Genomic DNA, 18,987 nt, shown 5'->3' with positions numbered 1-18,987 from the left:
TCTAGCAACATAAAGAGAACGGATGGGAGATATATATATATATATATATACACGTAAGTGAGAGAAAACTATCCCACAAAAATAAGTAGAAATGAATGATATATATATATATATATATATATATATATATGTAAAGGGATGAAGACAAACATGTTTACCATATGAGAGAATGGGAATGCATTTTTATTGAAAATTAAATTAGAATAATTTATTCAACCCTTTACAAGAGATCTTCTATTGCCCCTAGTATGAGCAAATAGGGAAGTTTTGAGCATTACTCTGAACAATTTTTGAAAAACACAAACAACTCTTCAGCGGTCCAATTGTTCAACACAACTCCTAGTGGTAACAGACAGATTCCAGATCGATCAACCATTCTTGCGTCCTCCTCTATTATGGCATTAATACTGAGCTTTTCTATAGATTCTTCTATAGTAGGGGAAATCATCATCGCATTATGTTTGAATTTGTAGCCTCCTGACACAAAGGTTTCATAGAGAAAAGGAAAAACCATTGCTTTGGTGCCTCTTCCTAGGGTTAACATGATTTCCATCTTGGTGTAGTTTGACATTCGGGTCCAGGGATTTTGTTCCCTTTTGCCACAAAGGTGGCAGTGACGAAATCCAAGGAACAGAAATAGAATTCAATGTCATCCTTGTCTACAGCAATGTAAGGGGCATTAATGGTCACACTTGCCATAATGCCTTCGTCTAAATTATTGATCATACTTGCCACAATGCCTTCTTCCACATTAATGATCACAAGGGAACCATCAATAATGAACTTTATTTTCTACTATAGCAAACACATACAACTCTAGGCTTTCCTCATAAAACCCCAGCTCTTTGCTATCCATTAGCCCTTGGACTAATTCTTTGAAGGTAGAACAATCTTGTATGATGTGTCCTTCCTCATGGTGATATCAAAAATAGTTCTTATTTCTATGATTCATGGCTTCAAAGAGTGGGATTAACATCCCCGTGTTCACCATTTGTCCCATACCTAAGTTAATGGAGATTTTATTTCGGATACATTATGAGGGTGTTGATTCAGTTTCCCCGAGATTCGGGAGACGGTTTTATGCTACATTGGGTATATCATTAAAGTGGATCCAATTTTTATTTCGTAGTCTCTGAACGAGCCTTTTGAATGTGAGGTAATCATCAATTAAATGCACTGGAACATCTCTGTGGTATTCACAATGAATGTTTTCATTATACCACTTTGGAAATGGTGGCTTTAGTGGTTCCACCGGATAGGGTGATACCATATGAGTGTTGCGCAGTTCTTTAAAAAATTCTCCATACGTTATAGGGATCGAGCCAAATTGTTCCCTTTATTTCCTATGTTCTTTTGAGTCTCATTTAGATGAATTCACGGCTGATGTAGACACAGTGACCCTACTTCTACAACCGTAAGTCTTTATATTATTTACTTTTCCTTCTTTCTTATTTGGGGTTTTCCTTCTATGAATGTCTTATCCCTCAAGTTTTTCTTGCTTAATGCCCACCACTATCATTTATGACCATTACTATATCCGCGAAACTACCAACGGTGATGGCTACTATGTGCCCAAAGTAGGGAGCTTTGAGTGTGTGCACGAAGAATTTCCTAATCTTCTTCTCATCTAGTGGAGGGTGCACTTGGACGAATATATCTTTCCATCAATGTGCATATTGTCGAAAACTCTCGTTTGCCCCTTTATCTAACCCCTGTAGTATTACTCGACCAGGCCTCATCTCATTCACGTGTTTGTACTGCTCCAGGAAAGAATTAGCAAGATCCTTTCAAGTCTTGATATATGATCTGTTCAATTGATTATACCATTGGATGGTCGAGCCTGACAAACTCTCTTGGAAGCAATGTATCAGGAGTTGATCATTCTCGTCATACCCCATCATTTTTCGATAGAACATGGTTATGTGTATTGAAGGGCAGCTATTTCCATCAAATTTTTCGAAGTCTGGAACCTTGAATTTTGGTGGCAATACGAGGTCAGGGACCAAGTTCGGTTATAGGGCGTCAATCCTATAGAATCATTCATTCCCATTAACATTTTTATTTGATCCTCAAGTTACTTTATCTTTTTCTCCATTCTCTGGGACTTATCTTCCTCATTGAAATTATGGATATAATTCCCAGGATTATTATTTGGGTTAGTCACCCCAGTTTCTCCTTTTTTGGTGGAAGAGTTTGCCTGGTATCCAAGCATGATTATCAACTTTGGTAGTGGTGCCATCAGTTCCTCAGGAGTTCCCGTCCCTAAGATGTTAACAAAGTTCACCACGACTAGTCTTATCATTAGTTGGTTAATCAGAGTACTCTGATCGTTAGCAACGGAATCCAGAGTGGTCTTGAGGTTTTGGCTTAGTTTTTCTTTTTGTAGATTCGCAAACTTCTCTTCGAGTTCCCTTGTTATGGCTTTCATTATTTGCGATTTGAATCGGGTGTTATGAGTATGTGATGTGTCCAGTGTTTTTTTCCTTCTTTAAAATAACTTTTTCTAGTCGTTTGAATCTAAATAATGGATCTATAATAATTAAAATACAGGGAAATCATGTAATGAATGCATGATGAACTCGAGACGTTGATCCGAAAGTATTCATTTTTTTAAAAAAAGTCTCTATTAAGACAAAAGTGTCATTTATGGCGAAAACAAAAACATTCAAAGATAAACTTGGGCTAAATCTTCTGGACTTCAAATGGCCTCCAGTAGGTTGATGTAACACCCATCTCTCGTATACCTTTCTGTATACGAGCTATAAATGTCACATCATTTTTATTTTATTTAAAACAGTTCCTCATTTATAAACCAGTACTATTTTGTTTTGTTTATAAAACATTTTAATTTACTTATAATAAAACATACATTTAATAAGATAAATAACAAAAAGTGATGTTCAACACTTCATCGTTTTACAAAAGTTTAATTCAAAAGATTTTCAAAGCATTTCTTTTTCTAAATCTATTACATGCCAACTAAAATACATCAAAAGTAGACATGTAAGTCGTATTGTTACTGACGAGGCGATTCTGGCTTGGATGTCTATTGATCTTCTTACTCGGCGGGTATTCTACCTACGCGTTAAATAAACACACGTTAAGTAGTACTTAGTGAGGAATACTTACTTATAAGTAAAATTCTAAACTCAATTTATTTTATTACAATTCACATTTCAAGGGATTCTTTCAATTCATTAATCACTCTATGATTTACGTTGCAAGTGTTAATACCATCATTTCTCAAGCATTACTAAAATCTGTATGGTTTGCATACTCATTATCAATATAAAAATCCACTACCTTATTATACATTTCTTATGTTTATACACATATATTTCTCATACGGAAATTCATACACTTAGTATGAATTTCTTATATTTTTGCAAATAAAGTGCCCAATACAGAAATTCATACACTTAGTATGAATTTCTTAACATTTTTGCACACAGAGTGTCCAATACGGAAATTCATACATTTAGTATGAATTTCTTAACATTTTTTTCACACAAAGTGCCCAATACAAAAATTCATACACTTAGTATGATTTTCTTAACATTTTTGCACACAAAGTGCCCAATAGGGAAATCCATACACTTAGTATGAATTTCTTAACATTTTTACACACAAAGTGCCCAATACGGAAATTCATACACTTAGTATGAATTTCTTAACATTTTTGCACACAAAGTACCCAATACGGAAATTCATACACTTAGTATGAATTTCTTAACATTTTTCACACAAAGTACCCAATACGGAAATTCATACACTTAGTATGAATTTCTTAAAATTTTTGCACACTTAGTGCCATTTGGTAATCACCATACATACATCAATAATTCCTACAACTATGACTATTATAGCATGTACATACATAATTAAATGCACTCACCTGGCTTGCCTTGCTTAGATATCCAAAATGTAAAGATGATTACTCTGGGACTTAGCCTTTGCCTTTTGCTTTACTCGACTCGGGAACTTGATTTTGATTAAATACATGTATAATACCAATTGTTAGTATATTTCCTAAAAAATATACTTAAACATTAATAAAAAAATACCTATTATTAACTTTTCTACAACAATATCAGCCTATCTTACAATTTCTGGCTCTTCAGTATCGATACTCCTTCCATGGTATCGATACTTCCATACTATGGTATCGATACCATTTTTACATTCTGTTTTGAAATGGTATTGATACCATTTTTACATTCTGTTTTAAAATGGTATCGATACCTTCCCTTTGGTACTGATACACTCTCATCGATAACGATATTGATTGAATTAGTATCGATACTAGGCAGCTGATTCATCCAATTTTAGCATATAGTATCGGTACTATTCTATCAATATCGATACTTGTGCCCAGATTTTCCATTCTTCAACCTGAGACATACCCAAATTTGGTCAATTTTCCTCATGTTTACCCCTAACAATACTATGCAACTCTTCTCTACTTATCCATACTAACTTTACTTCATTTAGATACTTAAAATATCTAGTATCCCTCAAGAGCATTTGATTCTAAGAATCACACCATAATTTCTAACTTGTTTTTACACTCATTCAATGCTTCTAATCCTTCATTTACCTTTTTGATAAATCAATTCTACTAATAAACCTCAATAAACACTCATATATTAAGATATCATTATAAAACTCATTTTCTAAAATCTCCTTTATTTCCCTTATCTGATTGTGTTAATCTCATTTAAACCTTCCTTAAGCTTCCATCATATGCAAGGCTTCAATAACCAACCAAAAATGAAGGAATAAACTAGTAAATTGAAAACTCACATTTGAGCTATGGATGAGCTTTTCTACAGGGGAAAGAGGAAGAAAAGGAAGAAGACTTTGTGGCAACCTAATTCCCTTTTCCCCTTATCTTTAATACCAATTTAAAATGCATTTTAAATTCTCTTTCATTTAAAGGACCAAAATTCCCTCTTAATAATTCATTATCATAATTTAGTCTATACCATTAATCCTATTCATTCTCATCTTTTATCAATTTATCGAATAAATCCTCCTATTTTTAAATCCTTTCAATAAAGTCCTTAATTAATATTTGGGGCATTATAGTTGATAAGTCTTCAAGCTTCACTACTCACTGGTTGAATCCTTGTCTTATTATCCTGTCCTCCTTTGCTAACCCACACAAATGATGAGCGATCTTTTAGACTTGCTTCATGAACTCTTGGATGTCTACTTCTCTCTTTTAACTTTCATTGAGTCTACTCCTAACGACATCACTACTAGAGTATTCCATCGAAAGAAACTATCTGAAGCTCACATGCATGTTTCTTGTACCCGTATATGATGCTTTCTAACTTAGCGATGTGTGACTTAATCGCACGGCCATCTCACTCTCGTTTCCTATAAAGGGATTTCTATAAATCAGTCATCTTATTCTTCATATTTTTATTCTGATGTTGACTTTCTGATAGTTGTTTCTGAGAAGCTTTCAGTTGATTTTTCAACCCCTTTCTATCATCCTGTCTTATGGCATTCCTCTTCTGGTTGTGGAATTTGCCTTTCCAGAACTTCGATAACTTCTTCAAATTGGAAATCTCCAGAACTTGGTTTCTAAACCCCTTCCTTAGATCTTCTACCTTATCACGAGTCTTCTTTTTCTCTTTCTCCGCTTTGTTAGCCCTGTCCTTTTGGATTTCTGCATCCATCTTCCACTAGAATCTTTCTTCTTCTAACTTATTCAGTTTATCTTTCAGTTCTTTTTGTGCCACCTCAAATTCTCTTTTTCTATTTCTAATGTGAATGGAACAACTTTTAGACGTTCTTCCATGGGTAGTGTATCTTCGTAATCGACTATTGGAATGTTATCATTCTTCCTTAGTCTTTTCCACTTGAAATAATCTGGTGTAAGCATTTCTCGAGCTTATATGACATCAGTTCGGAATATTTCCTTCCAATACTCTCAAACAACTTTGACTCTTCTTTTGTAGTTGTCTTCGCGATATGCAAATTCAGAATCTCGAAGCTTATAAGTGACCAAAATAAATTGTCGGACCTTATATTATCGTATAGCCAAAAGCCAATTCCTCCCCATAGTCCGGGTAGCATCACCATACACGAGTCTTCGCATTTATAGATCATGTCACTACGTGCTAACCAAGGGACCCACAATTTGATTTCTTTATCTTAGAGGTATGTAAACATGTTTAATCATCTTTCACTTGAGATGTCTTCAGGCCATTGTTGTTTAAAAAAGTCTTCTAAGGGTGAATATCTGGTATTGTATTGACCATAAGAAACCAGGCTTGTCTTCCAGAAATAGATGTGGATCCAGACTTATAACAGTTGCATGCAACCTATAAAGTGATCTCCTCCCGCTCTTCGACAATGGTTCAATGATCGGAAGGTCTCTGCCAAGATTGTTGGGGCGGGGTTTACTCTCCTTGAGAAATATTTAAATAGCTCTACCACGGTTACCTCAATGTATCCCAATGTCTTCGAGAAAATTATTAGCCCGTAAATTCCTTGTGCGAAGAGATCGATCAATTTTCATTCATCATGGTGCATGTCTATCAATTGTTTGAGCTCAATTCATGGGATCCCCTTTTCTTTTCCTTTATGTTGGATTCGATTGGCCACCCACGGCTCATCTACTCCCGCAATTGTTGCCAATCCACTTTTGAACAAGGGTCCCTTGCCAAATTTGGTGCAGACTTGGTCCATCCGAATCCTATCATAGTGTAGCAGGGTTGTATATTATTCTATGGTTGGCACCATATCTTCTTTGTTAAAAGTAAAAAAAATGTAACTCGGATTCCAAAATTGAACCAAGGCTCGAATTAAAGGCTCGTCTATCTTGACACTGAGTAAATAAGCAATGTCACCGTATCATTGATGGAATTTTCAATTTTTTCCTTTGCCCAACCATCCCAAATATTTTGCAGTTCTCGGACGTCATTGTGCTTAAGGCTAACCGAAGCATAACTATTCCTGACACATAAATACTCTATAGACTATCCCCTTCTTTTTCTGTGCCATCTCTGACCACTGTTGTACTTCCGTATTTTTTACTTCGCTTATTACAACCCCGTTGTCCATTAACAAAATTTTTAGGATAAATAAATACTTTGTGGATCAACACCTCTAATGATGCAAATTCATAAAATAAAGAAAATGAAACAAAGAGAAACCAAGTTAGTAAGACATGTTAATAATAAGAGCAAAATTTAATCCTACCCTCACGATATCTACCCAGCATGCAATAATTTCTACCCGCATGCTTAAAAAATTAAAGCAGAAAATAAATGGCCAGCATCCTAGGGTTTTGCATGTGGTTTAAGGGTAGGCTCTACTCTCGCACCGCCATTCAGGTTTGGTTTTATAATAGGAACCCGAGTTCTCCTTGTTAGTGCCCCCTTAGGCGAGCCAAACCCTCAATCCTAAACCCATCACAGGTTCAAATGGATCAAGTTAAACTTGATAAGGAACATTCCCCTATATCCATAGGGAAAATAAATTCCCACGAAGACATAAGGCATATGAACCTTGGAGGCTAGTCACTAGGCCCATACGATGAATAAATTCCTACGAAGGCATCACTTTTGCCCCCACTTAAAGGTTTCGGAGCTCAGGTTTAGAGCTTTGAAGCGCCTGCCCTTATTTTTAAAAAAACTGAAATCATTAGAAAACAGTTAGTCCAACTATTTATTTGAAAATAATATTCAAAAGTAAAAAGAAACATATCGAAAATAAATTGATATTTAAATTTACAAATTTTCGTAAAAAAAGACCACGTAGTCAATTTTTTGGCCTGACTCTCTCAATCCCTAGCAGAGTCGCCAAGCTGTCGCAACTATCCCTTAGATGGTCACGTTCCGACTTGGATGAAATGATAGAGTCGCCACCAACCTCTTTTAGAATAGGTGGATAGGATACCTCGATCTTATCGTATACTGGGTCTATGTCTTAACATAAATTCATCGAGTTCGGGAGTCGTTTATGATTTGGGAAGGATGAGCACCAACGAGTTCTAATCTTTTGGTACCATTTGATTACCAGGTCTTCTTAAACGTGAAAGTTTTAAGTTTATATAAAAATTAAAATCGGTTCTAATCTTTTACCTTTGATGATTATTTAGAAATTGGATGAGTTCCTTTAAAAAAATAAAATAAAATTATGTTAGGAAAAATAGATAAATAAATAAAAATAATTTTAAATATTTTAAAAATATTTTAAAACAAGAAATTGATTAGGGCACCAATTTATAGAAATAAAATAAAATAAAATAGGACTAAATTGAATTAAATTAAAATTCAGTGGCCAATTTTAGATAGGTGATCAAAATAGATTACACTTCAAAGGTTGGAGGATCGCGAAAAGAAATTAAGAAAGTGTTATTTGCACTTTATTCCTCCATATATATACAACTCCTAACTCCCCTAATTTTACCTCATTTGTGATAGCCCTAAAAAATCACTCTCCCAGACACTCTCAACCCATTTTCTTCTCCGACCGAAACCCCCCCATCGTCTGGACACTCCGACCGTCACCGCCACTACCCACGGTGTCCAGAAACCTAAAAGTTACCCCGAAAGTTTCCTCTCCTTTCCTAGAACAAAAATTCAATCCCCGATCAACGAGAAAGAGCATCTACGATCGTAAATCTAAACATGTAAGCCCTCGATTTTACATTCTCTCCTGTGGCGATGCTTCGATTTCTCCGATGATCTTCTCTCTCGACGACGAGTACTCCGAAACCTAAGTCCACCCTCACTCTTATTTTTTTGGTATTTTTGTTTATTTTCGATAACTTGCTGTTGATGCCTCCATCTCTTTCACTGGGGTTTTTATAGCCCGAGAATGAGGGGTTCCTTAGGTTTTTATCTCAACCATCCCAGAATCAACGGAAATTCATGTTGATGAAGGGATCCGTTCCCGTTTCTGTTGTTGCTTTGATTTTTTCTCGCATGTTAAGGAAACATGTTTCTTTTTTAAAGGTGTTGTTGTTATGCTTAATCCCGTTTTACTTTGGGTTTTGTCCCGATTTGATTTCGTTTTTTCTTGCTCGATGGAAAGATATGTTTCCTTCTTTGTTTTCTATCTAGATTTGCATGTTGTTCTCTTGCCATTTTTATTCATGATTTGGTCTGATTGGGAACTCTCACCGTAATATTAGGCGAATGGATTATGTTTTGAACGTGGCTTTCATTTCGTCTCCACGCGCCGATAAGCAATCGATCTTGACGTTTGAATCGTCATGATGCTTATAGGATTTAATCTCGACCATTGATCTTCCATTTGCATCCGACGGTTGATGTTTGTGCCGTGCCAATGTAATTTTAAGGATATAATGCATAATTGAAATAAAAAATAAAATTTAATGTTATAATTAGAGAAATTAAAGTATAGTGATATAAATGATATAATCCTAAAATTAAAGGGAAAACTACAAGTTTAATATTTAAATTATTTTTTTCTCATTTTGGTACTTAAATTTTTATTTTTTTTAAATTACGCCCAATGTTTACATTTTGTTTTGTTTTGCTATTTTACTGTTAATGAAATTGTTGTACGCGGTAGTTTTTTATGAGTAAATTACATTATTCATCATTCAACTTCCTTTTTACTTATATTTTTGTCGTTGAAGTTTATCTTTTCTAATTTAATTACTTAACTTTCTTACTATTTTTAATTTAATCACTTTAACTTTCAATTTTATTATTTTTATTTTAATTATATATTAATAAAGTAATAATAATAAAAATAACTTGTCGTAAAAAATATTAATAAAATAAATTATTTTTTATTAAAATATGAGCAATTTGAAAGTTGATTAGTCAAATTAAAATTTTTTAAACTTTTAGTGACCAAAATAAGAATAAGAAGATAGTTGAGTGATGAATGATAAAATTTACTCGCACAAAAATGTTACGTACAATTGTTCGGTTATGGTTTTAACATTGGGTATCAAAATAAAATTTAAACTAAATGTTAGGTATGATTTTGAAAAAAAGATTAAATATCAAAATAAAATAAAAGTAATAGTTTATGTACTAAACTTGTAGTTTACCCAAATTTCAATGGTATATACTACACTTTATCCTAAAAATTAATGAAACACGTGTCAGCCGTGGAAATAATGTGCTGACTTGGTTTGCAATCAGTTCCACTTGTAGCTTGTGGCTAAGGATAAGCCCGAGTATTTTAGTCAAGATTCTTAAACGCAACCCACCAATAATAAACTTTTGACTTTTTCTTTTTAAATTTATTATAATCAATCATTACAAAATTGATTAAATAATAATTAAAATATATTTAAAATTAGATGATAAAGACAAAAACTCATTACAGATAATATTTTTATTATAAATTAAAAAATAATTCATTTATTTACACATAATAAAATATAAATACAAAATTTCAAAATTTCATTTTTTAACCTTCAATGTCCCCACTTTTTTTATACATTAATTAATTTTATTCAAAATAGGAAATATTCAAATTATAATAAAGATTTACATCATAATCGTAAATTAAGCATATAATTAAGAAATTTTCCTATAACCATTAAAACAAAACTAATAATTTAATATCAAATAGGACCATATAAAGAAAGGTTAAAAATTTGACCAAGAAATTCGAACAAAAATAGATAAAAATAGATCTGATTTCATCGGCAAAAAAAACCACAAAAGAGTATTAACCTATTAAAAGACTACTGAAAAACCATAAATCAGATTCAAGCGATGTGAAAAATTATCTACGAACGTAAATCAGATATCAAAATCCAATTTGAGGGTTAAAAGCAGGAAAAATTAATAAGATATCATATAAGCGTCATCTTTATCAATCGTGTCAATATCTAATCAATCATTTGAAAAAGGATAACAAAAAAAATCAAACGACCGAATACATATCAAAAAGCATAAAAAATGTCAAAAAGATAAATGAAAATGTGTCATACAAATAGACTTATTGAAAATTAAAATACAAAAATAGAGATATAATATAAAAAAAATTAATAAAAAATAAATACGATCAATAATCAATATTAAAATTAATGTCACCATCGATAAAAAAATCGACAAATACGAAAAAACAATAGCCACACGCCAATGTCCCCATTTTGATAATTGGCTCAATACGTTTTACACTAATTTGTGGTTTAAGATAAGGTCTCCTGTCTCTTTCCAAATAATATTTAAAGCTAAAGAATAGCAGTCTTGCCCGTCTAGCTCAGTTGGTAGAGCACAAGGCTTTTAATCTTGTGGTCGTGGGATCGAGTTCCACTGAGGGCAATTCATAACGGAGGTCTTCCACGGAAGCTGCTCTCAACCTGGCGTTGGGGACAGCCTACTACCCTACCTCCTCCTTACTCCATTTCATATGGGAATAGGGTCAGCTAATTATTTAAAGCTAAAGAATATTGAAAAGTTATATACCGTTTTTTTTAAGTTTATTTATTTTGGTTTTCTATTTCATTAAAACCATTAAAATCCACTGTTTATAAGACAACAAAATTAATAATGTAATAGTTTTATTAATTTAAAATTAATTATATATAACTAAAAACAAGGTTTATCCCTACACTATACCCATATTCTAGTTTAGCCTGTAAATTTAAAAATACTCAAATGAATCCTCAAAGTATTAATATTTTATTATTTAAATCCTTTCACCAAACTGTTAGTTCATTTAGAAATTTAAAATTCAGTTCAAATATAATATAAAACATAATGAAAGTACTTAAATGAAAACATAAAAATGTACATAGTTATCGTATAGATGATTTGGATCTAATATACTACATAAAAGAGAAGATGTCAATAAAATTTAGGGTAAAGTTCACAAATAGTCTCTCAATTATAGGGTGTTATTTTGTTGAGTCTTTCAATTATTAAAAGTTACAAAATGGTCTCCAACTATAGGACATTACTTTGTTGAGTTCTCTGACTATTAAAAGTTACAAAATGATCACCAACTATTCATATATTCCAAACTCGTCGTTTTCCATTAAACAATGATGATTGTCAGAGTTTGACATTAATATGATGACTGAGATATGATAGTCTTTTAAGTATATTGATCAAATTTTATTATATATTGGTCAACATGTTAATGTTCAACTTAGATTCCAGTCAATTTTTAATGGAAAATGACGACTTTGGAGCATATGAATAGGCGAATGACCATTTTATAACTTTTAATAGTCGGAGGACTCAACAAAGCAATATCTTACAATTAGAAGATCATTTTATAACTTTCAATAGTTATAGAACTCAACAAAGCATCACCCTATAGTTGAGGTACCATTTGTGTACTTTACCCTAAAGTTTAAAGGAACCTTTTTTGCATGTTTGGTAAACTTATATGTATGCAGTGGATATTCAAATATTTATAAATTGATCCACATGTTTAAGAAATGGTTTAATTGATACGATATTTACGAAATAGACCTAATTACAATGTTTCAAAACTTGAGAATCAATTTGAAACTCGAGTCATAGTTTGGGGGACGTCTAATACATATATGCCATTAAAACATATATAGATTTGGTTTTAATTAGTAATTTTATCAAAAAGCGTGGAAAGTTGTCGTTGTCACGTGTGAAACATCAAAATCTATCCAAATGGCTATTTGATTAAACTAACACGTCTTTAACGAATATTTATCTTTTTGGCATCGTTTAATATATATTTCCCGAAGTGATACCCTTTCGGCTGAGCTGACGAAAGGCGCGTCCCCGGGGATGCGCTTTACCCGTGTTTTCGCTAAGTTGGATGCCACGTGTGGAAGGCGCATCCCCGGGGACGCGCCTTCACTGACTCGACTGCCACGTGTGGAAAGCGCATCCCCGGGGACGCGCCTTCCATTAAATGCCATAAATGCCCCCATCCGTTTTCCCTAACTACCCCCTCCTCCCCTATATAAACCCCCTCAACCCTCCCTCATTCTTCACACCAAAATCATATTTTCCTCTCTTATATAACTCAAATTCTCCAACTATTTGAGTTTTAAATTTGTTATTAGTGGTAAGAAATTTATTTTTATGTTAGTATTTTTTTAAATAGTTATTATATTTTATATTAATATATTTATGTAAATATTATTTTTTTTATTAAAATAATATTTATATAATTATTATTTATTTAGAATTATTAATTTTTTTTGCTAATTATATTGTTTTGTCTACAGTTATAATAGAAAACGAAATGCTGTTGCGAATGGATATTGATCATATCTCCAGACATTTTAGCGATATGGTAATATTTTTTATAATTAATGTTAATATTTAAATTTATTTTTATTTTAAAGTTATTATGAATTTACATTAATTTTTATTTTTTATAATGTATATTATTTAGGATATTGGTCGTATTTTAGAGACTTTTATTAAAAATCCACGTATACCGACACCAGAACGTATTTTGCCATATTTGGCTTCTGCCGGGTTCGGGTATATTGCAACAATTATAGGCGGTTGCAAACTCGAACCTGTCCTAATTTATGCACTGATTGAGAGGTGTAGGCCCGAGACACACACTTTTCACCTTCCATGTGGAGAGGCCACAATTACATTGGAGGATGTCTCTATGCATCTGGGGCTTCCCGTCGATGGAAATATGATGTGTGGTATGGCGGATGGTGATTGGAAATCAATGTGCGTTGATTATCTTGGAGCTCCGCCATAGTTTAATGGAGGTAGAATAGCTTTATCTTGGTTGAAAGCTAATTTTGAGGTTTTAAATGAAAATGCTTCAGAGGATCAAGCAAAGGCATGTGCTCGGGCATATATTCTACGAATAATTGGAGGAATATTGATGTCCAACAAATCTCGCAACCAGGTGCATTGTATGTGGTTGCGGCATCTGATCGATTTTGATGAAGCTGAAAGATATAGTTGGGGCGCTGCAGTTTTGGCATTTCTCTTTAGAGAAATGTGTCGGGCGACGAATTATAAGAAAACTGCTATCGGTGGATGTCTTCTGCTTCTACAATCATGGGCGTGGTTCCGCATGCCTTTCTTATGCCCGATCGTGAATGAACCATACGTATTCCCCTTATTGTTGAGGTAATTTTCGAACTAAATTTTGATTTAAATATTTTCAATTAAATAGGGTGATATTTAGTTTATATTATATTTCATAGGTGGTCGATGAAAAGAAAGGACCATAAAAGTATACCTACTGGGTTAGAGGAAATTCGTTTACTTATTGATACGAAAGCTGGGTCTGATGTATGTTTTTAAATTTGTTTAATTATTAATATTTTAATTTAAAATGCTAGATATAATTAGAATATTTTATTTATTTGAATTGTATATTTATATTTCAGTTTCAGTGGATACCTTATGCGAGCGATGAAGTGAAAGCTTGCATCCCACCCCACCTTAGTGGGTCATTAGAGGTATGGATATCGGTTATACCTCTTATATGTTATGCTATTATTGAGTGGCATCCAGTTGATCGCGTGCTCTGTCAGTATGGTTGTACGCAATATATTCCTGGAGCACCTAGGAATTTAGACGACGTGCATAACATAGATAGACGAGGAAAGAAAGATGTTAACTGGGTGGTGAGACACAAAGATTGGATTGCGCTTTGGGAGAACCGATATACACTGTTGGCCCCTCGACAATATTACGCTGAAACTGGTCATATGGTTACGGATAACTATATGGACTGGTTTAATGAAAATGGGAAGCCGTTTCTACTTTCGGCGAAGCACGAGGGGTTAACATTCCTAGGCGCCGAGAAATACGTCAACTGTCTCAATATCATCGTCCCCCAATGCGTGGACGGAGAGAAGGCGCTACCAGTTCTGCATCAGTCCCACCACAACATCCTTATCCGTCAATGCCGCAGGGGTACATGCCCAGCCCTCCACTTCATATGCCAAGCCCACCAGTTTATATGCCATCTCCGCAGGGTTACATTCCGAGCCCGCAGGGTTACATTCCTAGCCCGCCAGGTTACATGCCTAGCCCGCAGGGTTTTATACCATATGGAGGTGCATATACGACTATGTTTAATGATCCAGCATATGGTTCATATGCATCTTATTTGGCTGGTGGTGCTTTTTCGCAGACACCTCAATCTCCATCTGGATCACAGACATCGATGCCACAGTTTTCACAGTTCCCGGGGAGCGGTGGGATTGTTACTAGCACTCCTCCAGGGTCGTTATTTTATACAGGCCCTTCAGCGTCATCTACACCAAATGAAGAAAATGCTGCTGATGATGATAGTGAAGATGAGGAGACTGAAGAACAAGTTCCACGAAGAAATCCTCCACGAAATAGACAACCACCGCCATGTGGAACTCATTCGAGAAGACGACATCGGTGATCCAGTTGTATTTAATGTTATTTAAATAGTTATATTTCAGAATTTTATGTAATTTGGTTATGTTATTTAAATGTTTCATGGTTGTTACATACATATTTTTAATGTTATTTTTTATTCACAATTAACATTAAATGTTTGATAAATGTTTTTAAAATACAAATTATATTATTCGAAATTTAAAATAAAAATAATATTATTCAAAATTTAAATTTAAAATATAAATTATAGTATTCAAAATTTAACATTAAATTTCAACTTAATATTCCAATTGTATTCGAAATTAAAAGTTATATTCCAATTATAGTTCACAATACTTAAATTGAAATTAAATTTATCCATACATATGATTTTATCATTAACATATATATTAAAACATATACATTAAAATCAACTTATGACTTCACATTTATTCGTAAAAACATCTCGATGCTCATTCCATACAATTTCAATGTCACAATCAACTTATCACTTCACATTTATTCAATTTATCCATAACATTTTATCTAATTTATTCAAACTTCACATAACGTTTTAATTTAAGTTATTCTTAACTTGCTGAACTTTCAAAAGAAGTTAAATTTTGGTTATAATTTACCTGATTTACTGATATATCTAGTGTCCCCGAGGGACATGAGTGACATAATAGGGCAATGATAACATATTCTCTGACAAAATAATGGAAGGCGCGCCCCCGGGAACGCGCCTTCAAGTCCCCTGAGAAATAATAGGTACTGATATATCTAGTGTCCCCGAGGGACATGAGTGACATAATAGGGCAATGATAACATATTCTCTGACAAAATAATGAAAGGCGCGCCCCCGGGAACGCGCCTTCATATGAATAGTGAAATAATAGGTACTGATATATCTAGTGTCCCCGAGGGATATGAGTGACATAATAGGGAAATGATAACATATTCTCTGACAAAATAATGGAAGGCGTGCCCTCGGAACGCGCCTTCATGTGAATAGTACTCTGATTATAGACACTATTATATGCAACATATTATAAACTTTCAAAACAAACTCCAGTTCACAAGCTTTCAAATTCTCAAATTCCCAAACTCTAAATTCTCAAATTCTCTGAAAATGAGTCGTCTTTCTGCTGTTGTTTTGTATGATGGAGAAATTAAGGAAGCTGAAGAGGGGGTTGTTTTTGAGTCGGATCATTTTATCCCCTTAACCTTGAAGAGAAACATCACAATTGAGGAGTTAATCACAAAAATTTCGTTAAAGATTCGTGTAGCAGGCCAAAGAAGACTATCTTCACTTCAGTACAGATTTCCTACTGAACTTTTTCCGCTCACGTATACATCATTTCAGCTTTCAAACGATGATGATGTTTCTATAATGGTTGATGCTCATATGGGGAGTTCACAATCTCTTATTGAAATGTATGCCACTTTTATTGAGGTTCGTGCAACTCGTGGTCTCTCATATTCCTCTCACTTTGGCATTGCAATCAAACTGATCAAGTTGATAGCCCGACACAACTGATCTGTAATGATTTCACATCATTAATGGTTGATCCAACGCCAGATACCATGCCATCAAGTTCAATAGGAAGGCATTCATCTGCAACTGCTTATGATCTCAACCCACGTGGCTTCACCAATAATCCATATTGCAACATCTCTTCTACTTCAAGGGGCAGACATTCATCTGCCAATGTTTTCGACTTACATATGGAAATGCCAACGAGACGACAGTCTATTCACATACCACATGATACAATGGCCTCAAGTTCAAGGGGAGGACACGCAAGCGGGAACTTATTTTACCTCAACATTGGATTATCGGAGGAACCCTCATCTCCACCAGAAGAACCTTTTCGGGAGCCAGGTGCAGATGGTGCTGAAATGGGATTATTCGTTGAACCTGACTCACTATAGTTTAACGTACATTCTGATGATGACGAGGATGACGTTCCGATAAATACAACACCAGTCGAACTTCCTGCACATATGTATGAGGATGATTATGATGCAATGTATGAGCCTGAATTTCCAGATCTTCCTGATGTTGGAAACTATGGACTTCAATCATTAGTCAATGACGGTAATTTACATATTGGAATGGAGTTCGCATCGAAGGAGGAAACAATGGTGGCAATAAAGAGTTACAATATTCGTAACTCAGTTAAGTCCCGAGTTGATCGATCTAAAACGGAGAAATATGTCTGCTACTGCGTCCAACGTGACAACGGATGTCAATGGATGGTCCGTGTATCAAAGAGGAAGAGGAAGAACAACTTATGGGAACTAACCAGATACAACGGTCCTCATACATGTTGTGCAACAGGTATAAACCAGGATCATCCCAACTTGGACTCCAACATTATTTGTCAAGCAATCATGCCCATTTTGAAGCAAAGCTCTTATATAGTTGTTGCAGTGTTGATTTCTGCTATACAGTCACAATATGGGTACACTGTCTCATATAAAAAAGCGTGGTTGGCAAAACAGAATGCCATTTGCAAACTTCATGGCGAATGGGATTCCTCTTACAACGAGCTGCCCAGTTGGTTTCATGTTGTGCAAAGACTTAATCCCGGGACAATTGTTGAGTTCGAAACTCAACATCATTACGTGAATGATCGAATGGTTCGCGATCGCTGCCAATTTTACCGTGTCTTTTGGACTTACCCTCAGTGTATTAATGCAGTCAAGTACTGTAAACCAGTTGTCCAAATTGATGGTACTTTCTTGTATGGGAAATACAAGCAAGTTTTATTATTGGCTGTGGTCCAAGATGGAAACCGTAATATTCTTCCTGTTGCGTTTGCCCTCGTTCAAGGAGAAGACACTGAATCTTGGGCTTTTTTCCTTAAAAATTTACGTTTACATGTTGTCACCAGGGAACGAGTATGCATTATTTCAGACCGAGGAGCCGGGATAAAAGCAGCAATGGACTCTTTGGGTACAATGTATAGACCTCCACATGTTCAACATTGTTATTGTGTCCGTCATATTGCTGCAAACTATTACGGAAAATACAAAAAGAACGATGAACGTCAGTTAGTCATGCGGATGGGTATGTTACTTTTTCCCAATTTTTCTATCAATTTCTTATTACTTATTTATACTTCATATTAACTATTACATATTCCTAATGGCTTAGGTTACGAACTCTTACCTCAAAGGTTTGAGTCGATGCTACAAGAGCTGTTTGGCAAAAATAAGAAGGAGTGCGAGTATATTATGGACATCAGCAAAGAAATGTGGAAAAATGCATATGACGGGGGGTATCGCTATGGTCATATGACAACAAACTTGGCTGAAGCAATAAATTCAACCTTAAAGGGGGCGCGTCATTTACCAGTCACGGCGTTGGTTAAAACGACTTATTTTCGTTTGGGTCAACTCTTTGCAAAGCTCGGTGGACAAGCTCTTACTTGGATGCAAAACGGACATATTTACCACCCAAGACTAGTAGTTGATTTACAGAAAAAAGTGGTTGCATCAAATGGGATGTTAGTCACAAATTTTTCTCGCACCTGTGAATTGTTTCGTGTAACCGAAATGCCACGTCCGCTGCAAGGGATTGGAGCTAACTCTTTCAGAGTTAATCTGCAAGAGAGGTGGTGCGATTGTGGTTTCTTTCAAGCACTCAAATATCCATGCTCTCATGTCATTGCTGCTTGCTCACATTCGTATTTGG

This window comes from Hibiscus syriacus, unplaced genomic scaffold, assembly GCF_006381635.1.
Source record: "Hibiscus syriacus cultivar Baekdansim isolate YM2019G1 unplaced genomic scaffold, ASM638163v2 tig00001478_pilon, whole genome shotgun sequence".
NCBI lineage: Eukaryota > Viridiplantae > Streptophyta > Magnoliopsida > Malvales > Malvaceae > Hibiscus > Hibiscus syriacus.
The sequence above is the reverse complement of the archived record's forward strand: the minus strand, read 5'-3'. Positions refer to the sequence as shown.